Raw genomic sequence first — 11,397 nt, 5'->3', positions numbered from 1 at the left:
AACAGCAAGAATAGTAACAAACAGTGACAGTGGAATTAAAAATCCAGGTCTTTCTACTTATAAAGTTCATGGTTTTCCCACCAAGCTACAATTTTCCCTTCTTTAGAGGAAAAAAAGGTCAGACATCTCTCCTAGCCCATCTTGGAAATATCATATTTAGACTGTCACATGAATTAAATCATTCCTTATTCCTTACTTAAACAAAGCTTCTCCAGCTCAAAAGATTTGTCAGCTAAATGGGAGCTTGCCAAAAGAACAAAGTGTACTGTTTTCCTTTTAGTATCTCAATGCCAGACATGATTCCATGTCTTTCACCCAGCAGAGACTTTCTGGAATATCAACTTCTAAGGCAGCCAATGAGAATTCAGAATAAATCATAGTAATTAGTATTCAAATGATAGGTGTTTGTCACAAGTCCATTATCAGAAATCAAATATCCATTAGGCAAGAGACATGACCTTTAGAGCTTCTAAACATTTGTGACCACTGCTTGAGAAGCTCTCCATCTGCCAATGCTCAGAGAGGTGATCTTGTATGGAGGATTATACAGTCAGTCCTCAAAAATAGCCAGGAAATGGGATTCTCAGTTAGAAAGACTCCCAGGTCATGAAGACACAAATAATTTATTCTGTGTGTGTATAAGATAAGGAAGAACTAAGGAAGTAGGTAGAGAAACTGTGGAAAATTAAGGGACTTGGGTGATTATAGAAACAACTTGAGTTGAAGAGGTCATCCGGCTCTAAGGGCCCTCCACCCACTTTCCCAGACGGTTTTCCTACAATTGTCTCCTGCCCTCTCTAGGGTTCAGCACACAGTGAATTAAAAAGGCAGTGCTTTTTGTGACCAATCTACTTGGGGGGAAGTGTTCCATCATTGAAATAATTTTATAGGATTGCCTCTCCAGGGCACAATCTCACAAAGGATGAGTCATGTGTAAGAACCCAGAACTGGGTGTAGTGGCAGCGAGGTATAACAAAGAACCTGGGCTTTGAAGCAGAAAACCCGGTTCAAATCCTGACTCTGCCCCAACTAGCTGTGAGCTCTTGAGTGAGTTACTAACCTCTCCCTACACTTTTTCTTTACTAACTTGAGAGTAATGGTACTTGGTATAAAGACTATTTGGAGTCACAGAAAATTTAGGAAAACCACTCTAAATTATTCCCAAAACTTAGGAAAACCATAAACCAAACGGATGTAGCTTATGTTTAATGAATAGTAGCTATTGTTACTCTTGGCCTCTAAGTAAATAATTGGAGCAGAGCTGACATGTGACTTGACTCCATGGGAAATTGTTCATACATGACTTGGAGATAAACAGAGCACCTACAGTATATGGGAGTCATGACACCAATAACATTGCTAACAACTTGCTATGATCTTGGGTGAGTCACAGTATTCTAGATGCTAGCAGGGGCCCTTGAGCTATTTTCAAAAATTTAGAGTCCAGTGAACATCATCTAATTGTTGGAGCTGAGCTTGCACAAATGCTGCCTTTGCTTCTAGAAGGAATGATCTCAGAGTCACACAATGACCCTTGGTTACTTTCATTTTGATCTGATGCTCTAATGAATATTATATATCTCTTTAGTTACTATAACTGAGAAAAATCAATGGATCATTATTGAAAACACACAAGGTTTTGGTGGGAACATCCAACAAAATACATGAAAAAAATTTTTATTTATTTGTTTATTCATTTATTTTTGCCTCACTGCATAGCCAGTGGGATCTTAGTTCCCCCACCAGGAATTCAGCTCATATCCCCTGCATTAGAAGCACAGAGTCTTAACCACTGGACTGCCAGGGAAGTCCTGAAATAAATTTAAAAAGAGATCTTTGTTAATGAAAAGTCCAGAAAGCTTTTCCTAAGGAAATTTTAATGCTACCATCTTACATTTCTATTGTTCTCCTTCCTGATTCTCCAGAATTTTCTCCCATAGAAGGAGAGTAAAAAGTACATCAATTCATTTTCCTTTGCTTCTCCTCACCACACAAGTGTCTCTAGTCACATACCATTAGCCACTGACAACCCGTCTTTATATAATGACCTCTTTGGGGCCTTTTATCATCCAGAGATGAACAAAGATATGAAGTATTGACTTACTGTTTCCAAAACAATTATTGGGCACATACTGTTCTAAACAGTGAACAGAGAAAAAAAAAAAAAAATCCCCTGCCCTTACAGAGTTTACATTCAATTGTAGAAAGAGACAACAAACCAAGTCATCCAACAGATAAAATAATGTTAGTGGTAAGTGCCTTGAAGAAGAAAAAAAGGCTTGGGGAGGTTGGAGAGATAAGGCAGTCAGGCCAAGGCACAGTGAAGAGGAAAAATTGAGTAGATACTAGAGGGTGAGGAGCTGAGACAAGTTGATGGATGGGGAGGAGCGCCCCAGAGGAGAGGAGAGCCAGAGCGGGTAGTGTGCTTGGCACGCAGAGGGACCGCTGGCCACCGTGCCTGGAGGGAAGCCATCTAGAGGTGGGTGGCAGAGGGAGCAGGGAGGTGGCTGCCAGCCAAACACTGTGGGGCCCCGTGAACCGCAGTCAAGACTGGATTTTAGTCCAAGTGTGTGAGGGGAAACCATTGGAGAGTTGTGAATACGGAAGGGACATTTTCCAAATGTCATCTCTCCAACAGCAAGCGTCGGGCAGGCACTCTAGTAAGATTCTGGACCACATACTACTGTGGGACGGCCACAGTCATAAAAGCAGCAGAGAATGCTTTCCTCACATCCCTGGATGTGAACGAAGGTTCCCCTTAACTTAACAGAGGGAGTCTCTGCCCTGCTTGAAACCCTCATGCTACTCTTCAACCCCGGCAACAACTCAAAGGAGTTAAATGTAAAGACGCATTTTTTTTTTTTTTTTTAGTTATCCTTAAGTTTTTATATATATATGGCTTCCTAGGTGGAGCTAGTGGTAAAGAATCTGCCTGCCAATACAGGAGACACAAGAGATGCAGGTTCAATCCCTGGGTCAGGAAGATACCCTGAAATAAGAAGTGGCAACCCACTCCAGTATTCTTGCCTGGAAAATTCCATGGACGGCATAGCCTGGTGGGCTACGATCCACAGGGCTGCAGAGTCAGACACGACTGAGCGACTGAGCACTATCTATCTACATATTTTTGATTGAAGTTTGTTGCTACTTAGTCGCTAAGCTGTGTCCAACTATGCAACCTCATGGACTGCAGCACACCAGGTTTCCATGTCCTCCACTATCTCCAGAAATTTGCTCAAGTTCATGTCCATCTAGTCGGTGATGCTATCTAACCATCTCACCTTCTGCCATCCTTTTCTCCTTTTGCCGTCAATCTTTCCCAGCATCAGGGTCTTTTCCAACAAATCGACTCTTCACATCAGACACCAAAAAATATTGGAGCCTCAGCTTTAGCATCAGTCCCTTCAACGAGTATTCAGGGTTGATTTCCTTTAGGATTGACTGGTTTGATCTCCTTGCTGTCCAAGGAAATCTGAAAAGTCTTTTCCAGCTCTGCAATTCGAAAGCATCAGTTCTTTGGTGCTCAGTCTTCTTTATGGTCCAACACTCACACCTGTACGTGAGCCCTGGAAAAACCATATCTTTGACAATACAGACCTTGGTTGGCAAAGTGATGTCTTTGTTTTTTTAAGATGCTGATTGAAGTACAGTTGATTTATAATACCATGTTAATTTCAAGTATACAGCACAGTGATTCAGTCATACACATATTCTTCAGATTCTCTTCCATTAGAGATTATTATAAAATATAGTTCCCTGTACTATCAGTAGAGCCTTGTTGGTTAACTTTATTTTTTTTTTTTTTGGTTGATTTACAATGTTTCAGGTGTACAGCAAAATGATTCAGTTATATATATATATATATATGCTATATATATATTACATTCTATATATACATTCCTTTTCAAATTCTTTTCCATTATAGGTTATTACAAGATATTGAATATAGTTCCCTATGTTATACAGTAAGATCCTATGGTTCATCTATTTTGTATCTAGTAGTATGTATCTAGGAGAAGGCAATGGCACCCCACTCCAGTGTTCTTGCCTGGAGAATCCCAGGGACGGGGGAGCCTGGTGGGCTGTCGTCTATGGGGTTGCAGAGAGTCAGACGCGGCTGAAGCGACTTAGCAGCAGCAGCAGCAGCAGTATGTATCTGGTAATCCTGAATTCCCAATTTATCCCTCCCCTCTTTTCCCCCTTATTTTCTTTGTGAGTCTATTTCTGTTTTGTAAATAAGTTCATTTGAACCATATTTTAGATTCCAAATATAAATGATATCATATGATATTTGTCAAGACTCAGTTTTAATGTGAAGATTAAGTTGACAGCAAAGAGTTTCGTAGGCAAAGGCAGAACTCTTCACCAAATCTCATCAATTTTAAACTCTAAGTAGAATAATATCTCTAACTCACAGCTTAAGTATTTCTCAGGCAAGGCATGTCTAGGTGTGCCAGCATTTGCGTGTTGGCTGGAAAAAGCGTCTTTGCTCAGAAGCAGTGATGGCACATCCATGTAACAATGAGATCTCATTTTCCCTGCTTGTCTGCTTGGGACAAGGGCACATACGTTCTGTCTCAATCCACAATATCTGTCCTCACATACTTATTGGGGACCCCAATTTTGAATTATCAACCATATAGCTCCTATTAAAAGCTCAGGTGAAAAAACATATTCGAGAGGATTTTCAGATTTTTCCATCAAATCATTCCCAGTGTCAGCACTGAGAAAGGATATATTTATCTCAAGTTCTAGGGGTATAGACTGAAGTAACCTGCTAGGAAAAGAAACTTCTTCAAAGAGACTTCATCATAAAAACCATGCTGTGACTTTTCAGTTATATACCATAATATGTCCATATTTGTTTTAATATGGAGGATTTTAAGATACCAGTTGAATTACTCAACAATCTACCCCATCCTGCCCCCCACCCCATATGAAATGAAATGAGCATCCTTGGTTGTGCTCTGTTTATCACAGGGCTTTGGGTTCTCCCTGCATCCCAGGAAGGAAGGAAGAAGTGCCAAATAAAGGCAGCCAGTCATCCCTTCAAGTCAGTCCACCGAAGATTTCTAGAGCCAGACCATCCCAAGTTCCCTGTAGAATTCCTTCATATCATTGTGACTTCAGATCAGGTTCAGCATTTTTATTAAGAATTAGCATGGAAAACGGAGAAGGCAATGGCACCCCACTCCAGTACTCTTGCCTGGAAAATCCCACGGACGGAGGAGCCTGGTAGGCTGCAGTCCATGGGGTCGCAAAGAGTCGGACACGACTGAGCAACTTCCCTTTCATTTTTCACTTTCATGCACTGGAGAAGGAAATGGCAACCCACTCCACTATTCTTGCTTGGAGAATCCCAGGGATGGCGGAGCCTGGTGGGCTGCTGTCTATGGAGTCACACAGAGTCGGACACGACTGAAGTGACTTAGCAGTAGCAGCAGCATGGAAAAAACTTACCACTCACCATCTTGGAGCTCTCAGATTGATTGGGGTTTCCTTATTATTGGAAATTAAAAACTTTAGGAAAAGAAAGAATCAATGTAAGAACCAGCAATATTTATAGCTGGTGGTTATATAATAACTCATACAATAAATTCCTCTCTGCACTCGAGAAATTTCTCTTTGTTATTTTGCATGCTTTTTAAAAATAAGAGCTCATGAATCTGTCTTCTTTCTTTTTTTGCTTTGACTGATAGGAAACCCGGAGATGTGTTTGGCGTTCAGTTATTAGTGCTGGGCTGTGCTTAGTCATTCAGTCATGTCTGACTCTTTGCAACCCCATGGACTGTAGCCCTCTAGTCTCTGTCCATGAGGATTCTCCAGGCCAGAATACTGGAGTGGGTTGCCATGCCCTCCTCCAGGGGATCTTCCCAACCCAGGGATTGAACCCAGGTCTCCTGCACTGCAGGCGATTCTTTACTATCTGAGCCACCTGGAAAACCTTTAGTCTGAGTTTCTGGTATAATCATTCCTCTGATGCCACCACCCCATTCCACACTATATTGATCAACTTCAGGGTTTTATTTTTCATTTAAATGTCTTTAGAGTATATCAAACCTGTGTTTCTTAAGGTAAGCCATTTCAAGGATGTTTGCCAACGAGTCAAAACAAGCAACTCCATGAGAGATTTTTCATTCATTCATTCAGCAAACCCAGACAGAGCCCAGCCCTGGGCTGGGCTGGAATGAAGGGTAACAGGAGTCTGCAATGGATTTCTTCTTCTTTTTCACTGGGGAGAGACTAAATGGTCTCAAAATACCTCCTCTGTTTATATTGTTTGTCCCTTAAAAACAAACAAATAAACAACAACAACAACAAAAACACCAGAACTTTACTTTTGAACTATGGAGCCTTTATTCCATAACCAGTGTTGCAGGGTCTGATTTTGGAGCCTGTTTATCCAGACACCCGCACTCCCCACCCTGCCTCCCAGAGGATCCGTGCTGAATTGTGTTGAAACTCCTGCTATGTCATTTGCCATCTTTAAGGAAATTCCTACTTTAAAATGCCCAGGATGCGTGGAACTGAAGGTGAGGGGAGGGTATTTGCTGCCTCTGAAGCTTGGGTTTTGGCTGTGAAGGCTTCCCTATGTAACTCACGGTCCAGGCTAGGACTCCAGCCCCAGGAATCTGTAGCCAAGTTCTACAGCACTAATTTGCATGTGAATACCCAAGAAGCCAAGTCTCAGAAGTCCTCAAGGAGGCACACCCCGGTGCGAACTACTGTCAGCCCATGGGGAGACGGTGCCAAGCTTGGCCATGCTCTCTTTGGGTTTTGATGTGGTCCATTTGGCCCTTTGCAACATCTGCGGAAACCTCCTTCTGCTTCCACCACCTCAATGGCCACTTCACGCTGGGTCTGAGCATGTAAGCTGGGTTCTTTGTCCACCAACAGGAGACTCCCTGGAAGAAACCAGCCATTCCACTGCCCACAGAGCAAGCATCCCCAAGCGACTAACCAGCAGTAACCACTCTCATGAGAGCTTGGGGGAGGTTTACAGGACAGCTGAGCTCTGCATCCTTCTCACACCCACACTGTGAACTATACTCATATCTGCATTTTCGCAGACAATACCCATCACTTCAAAAAGCCCTGAATCCTCTGCTACAGCATGTGGACGACTTAAAAGCAGTATTATTAAATTACCTTCTAATTAATTGGCTCACCTGTTGCCAAGTCAGATTGCTAGAAGCTGAGTCTCTTTATTGGATGATTTGCTTATTATTCATGCCAAGTAGAACATATCATAAGCAGCTATAGACAATGTTGAGAAGGCCAGGGACCAGCATAGAGCCACTCCCCATCCAGTCTCTACACTGGTTCCTCCTCATGTCAGGGGCTAAAGATGGAATTCATTTACCTGTGAAGATGAGTTGGGAAACCTTTGTAAAATCTGTCTCCCAAGAATTTACCATGCTTTTCACCTCGAGATCCTTCCATAAGTATTAGTTGATTGGGAATGCTTCTCACTGTGTACAAATATTTATTGATCCTGGACACCCCAATAATTTCTTCAATTGAACCCATCTGGATCCATTCTCAGATTCTGCTTTGCCTTCCCACTTCAGGATGAGCCCAAGCTTTAGCCTGAGAAAAATGGACCATCTCTGAATTGACATAGTTTGTGGGCCAGGAACTCAACATTCTGGCTGGTAACTTTTCTTCAGACACTTCTATTCTTGTTGGAAGCTGACTCTCCTCTGTTCCAAGCCGGCCAACCTCCTGGCTCGTCCATGACATCACCCACCCTTAATTGCTCCCTCTCGTGTCAAAGGAAGAGTTCCTATTCCTTTCCAAAGCCATCTTCCAGCTGAAGACCCATCCTGCCACCCCCCACTTCTCTTTAAATGACTTCCCCTTTCCTGTCTTCGGAAGTTGTATCTCCCCTATCTGCCTACCAACATTTTTCAATGTTTCTGGCTCATTCTAAAAATAAGTTTCCCTGGATTCTGCTTCCATTCCACCAGAGCTCTCTCCCTCCTCCTTCCGGTGATGACGAGGCTCACCACCTCCTCTTCCCACTTCCCATCCTCTGCCCAACACTCACCATCTGTCATCTGCCTCCAACCCTCCAGAAAACCAGCTCTCCCAAAGGGTGCCAGCAGTTTCCCTTTCCCCCAGCCCACCGATGTATTTTTACTTCTCATCTTGCTGTCGTGTTTGACCTTCTCAGCTATGCCCTGGCAATGCTGTTGGCTCCCAGCTCACCGTTTCTGCTCGATTCTTCTGTCTTCTGACCATCGCTTTCACTGTCCCTCTGCTCTGCTCTTCCTCCTCATCTTCCCCCCTCCTCTTTTGATCCTGCCCCTGCCCCTCTTCTCTTTTTTCTTCTCCTTGCTCTTCCTAGAGCTAGTGCAATGCAGTGTGTGCAAGTCACTTCAGTCGTGTCCAGCTCTTTGCAACCATAGTCCTCCAGGCTCCTCTGTCCATGGGATTCTCCAGGCAAGAATACTGGAGTGGGTTGGTGCAGTGCTGGGCAGAGGCACAAATCTTTCAATTCAGACAGAATTAAGTTTTACATTCTGGTTCTGGTACTTGGGAGCTATCAGACCTTAAGACTCAGACCTTAGAAGATTGCTTAACCTTTCCAGACTTCAGCTTTCTCTTCTATAAAACAAAAACAAATGGTAACAACAATAATAAAAATAATAATCATTCTTTCCAAGTTGTTTCAAGCATACCAGTGCAGATACCATAGAAACCTTCTCAATACATGGAAGCTTTTATGATTATCTTTATCATCACAACCTCTAGAGAGAGCTCATCTTTTTATCTTCTCTCCTGACTTCAGTTCATGCACTTGATTCCAGCCACTCACTTCCCCATGCCCAGCCCTGACCTCTCCCCTGAGCTCCAACTTATACTGCAAACCACCTACTAGACCTTCTCTGGGATGTCCACAGGCATCTCAAATTCTGTGTCCTGTTAAAAGCTATTTCTTTCCCACCCACCCCCAAATTCATATGTTGAAGCCCTACCTCAGAACGTGACTGTATTTGGAGAGAGGCATTTTAGAGGTGATTAAGTTAAATGAGGCAGTTAGGGTGAGCCCCCATCCAACCTGACCAGTGTCCTTATAAGGTGAGGAAATTGGGACACACAGAGAAATACCAGGAATGCTTGCACAGGGCCAAGACCATGTGAGGAACCAGGGAGCAGGCAGGCAGCCCATGGGGAAAGGTCTCAGGAGAAGCCTAACACCCTGATCTTTGACTTCTAGCCTCCAGAACTATTAGCAAATACATCTCTGTTGTTTAAGCCACCCATTCGGTGGTATTTTACAGCCTAGGAAACTAATACACGTCCCAGGCTCTAATTGCTGTGTCTTTCCTGAAACATACACCTCCTCCTGTTTTATCCCCTTCCCACTGACCAATAATATCCTCTTCCCTCTGCCTCATCACCCACCCAGTCCGTCTCCAAGGCTGCTGCTTCTAATTTCTGAATAGCTTCAACCTATGCATCACCTTGCTTAGCTCAGGCCCACGTGATCTTTCATCTGGTCCAAGGCATAGCCTCCCATTCAGCTGGTCTCTGCCATCATAGCATTTCTCTATTTTCATCCATCAAGTACACCAGTTAGATGAATCACTCTAACATGCAGGCTTGTTTGCCTCTGTCTTCATCAAAAAGTCCTTCGTCAACTCCCCACTATCCGGTGAAAGTTCCTCAGCCTGACACCTAAAACCGTCAGTAATTTGGCTCCAGCTTACCAATCTCTCATGTCCTGCTTTTTTCTTCCTTAGACCTTTGCTCTATTCAAACAGGAAAGCTTGCTGCTCCTGGAAAAAGGCCCCACCTCTCTGACCACTCCCTGAAATAAAATGCCTCCCCATTCCTCAGACCGTTCTGTATTTTGCAGTCTGTAAATTTCAGTTCAAAGGCCACGCCGCCACGCCTTTCTTGCCTCCTTCACTGTAGGAGGAGTCTTGGCACTGGGCTCAGCCCCGACCCATCACGATGGTCTATGTCACATGTGCGTTCTCTCGTCTCCGCTGCTCAACACGGAACACACTGAGGGCCACATAACTGGCTCTCATTCTCCTTTTATCCGCCTGGTGCCCAGCACAGCACCTGGCATGTACCTCTCCCACTGTGTTCATCGATGAGCAAATGAAGAACACTGGAAGTGAAGTCATGAAGACAAGCAGGCCTTGATGCCCTAAATTAACCATTCTCACAAAAGAGCTGCTTCTCCTGATTTCACTCTAGAAAACCTAGGTTGTTCATTCAACTGGCCAAAGTCAATCGCTAGTCTGGAATATATTTAAGCTCTAGAGAGGATGAAAATAGCAAAAAATAAAATAAAATTTAAAAAATTTAAGAAAATAGCAGCAGAGGGGGGAAGAATGCAAGGAAGAGATAGGGAGTTTGAGATCAATATGTACACTCTGCTATGTTTAAAATGATAACCAGTGACGACCTCCTGTACAGTACAGGGAACTCTGCTCAGTGTTATGTGGCAGCCTGGATGGGAAGGGAGTCTGGGGGAGAATGGATACATGTATGTACGGCTGAGTCCCTTTGCTGTCCACTTGAAACTAACACATCATTGTTAACTGGCTGTACCCCAATATAAAATAAAAAGTTGACAAAAAATTAAATAGTAGCAGGAGACAGAGGTCCTGGTTGTGAGGTCATTAACACCCAGCCGCCACATCTTGACCTTAACACTTCTCTGGGAACAATATCCGTCTTTATTAACAACTCCCAGCGAGCTATTCTCATACTCACCCAGACTCTGCTCAAAGTCTAGAAGCACTTCCACCTGGTGCCATCAGATCTGAGCTTTCTAGCTCCCAAATGATGTCCTCCCTTGGCTTTTCCCCCTTCACTGTGACATCAGTACGGAACACAAGTACGGTGGAGGTAGGTCAATGACATGGAACCTGTTCTGACAGGTCACTTCTGGCAGCCGCTGCTCGGGCTTGAAGTATGACAGCACCCTGATACTTTCCCAAAGGCGTTCTCAGAAGGGGTGGATGCATCTGAGTTCTCTTGCTACTCAGGAGCAGAGCATGCATTTGCACAGATCAGATTGGACACAGTTCCTCAGGTTGTTTTATGCGGCTTTTAAATGAAGAAAATGCATTCCATGTGCGGCGCCGGTATCTGCCTCTCCCCCAGCAGCGCTGCCCTGGGCGATCACAAGATGGCTGTCCTGTTGTGGCCCCTCGACTCCTGTGCGTTACAGCCTGCTGCATGCAGTCTGGCAGGGGGGATTCTGCCCAGCTAGTGATTAATCTGGCTGTGTATTTTGGCAAACAGATATAGTCCTACCTCTCTTAAATTAAGAAAATGAGCTTGTCCCAACAAAGCATTAAAATAAATTTCAGAAACACCTAAGACTTACAGAAAATGTAAGATCATATACTTACTAGTTAGAGATGGTCT

At 43.7% G+C, this 11,397-nt stretch overlaps 1 long non-coding RNA gene across 2 annotated transcripts; it reads right to left on the bottom strand.

Moving 5' to 3' along the window:
* Window positions 1-781: 781 nt before the first annotated feature.
* On the bottom strand, window positions 782-10,852 carry LOC133233453 (uncharacterized). Of its 2 annotated transcripts, none has more exons than XR_009731715.1 (3): window positions 10,738-10,852; window positions 7,170-7,363; window positions 782-1,811 (listed from the first exon to the last, which is right to left on the bottom strand). It is a non-coding gene; the product is annotated as an uncharacterized LOC133233453 (long non-coding RNA). The 2 variants fall into 2 exon arrangements; XR_009731714.1 differs by lacking the exon at window positions 782-1,811 and adding an exon at window positions 6,334-6,905.
* Between the last annotated feature and the right edge of the window lie 545 nt (window positions 10,853-11,397).

The sequence above is a fragment of the Bos javanicus genome, chromosome 20 (assembly GCF_032452875.1).
Source record: "Bos javanicus breed banteng chromosome 20, ARS-OSU_banteng_1.0, whole genome shotgun sequence".
NCBI classification, from domain to species: Eukaryota; Metazoa; Chordata; class Mammalia; order Artiodactyla; family Bovidae; genus Bos; species Bos javanicus.
The sequence above is the reverse complement of the archived record's forward strand: the minus strand, read 5'-3'. Positions and strand labels throughout refer to the sequence as shown.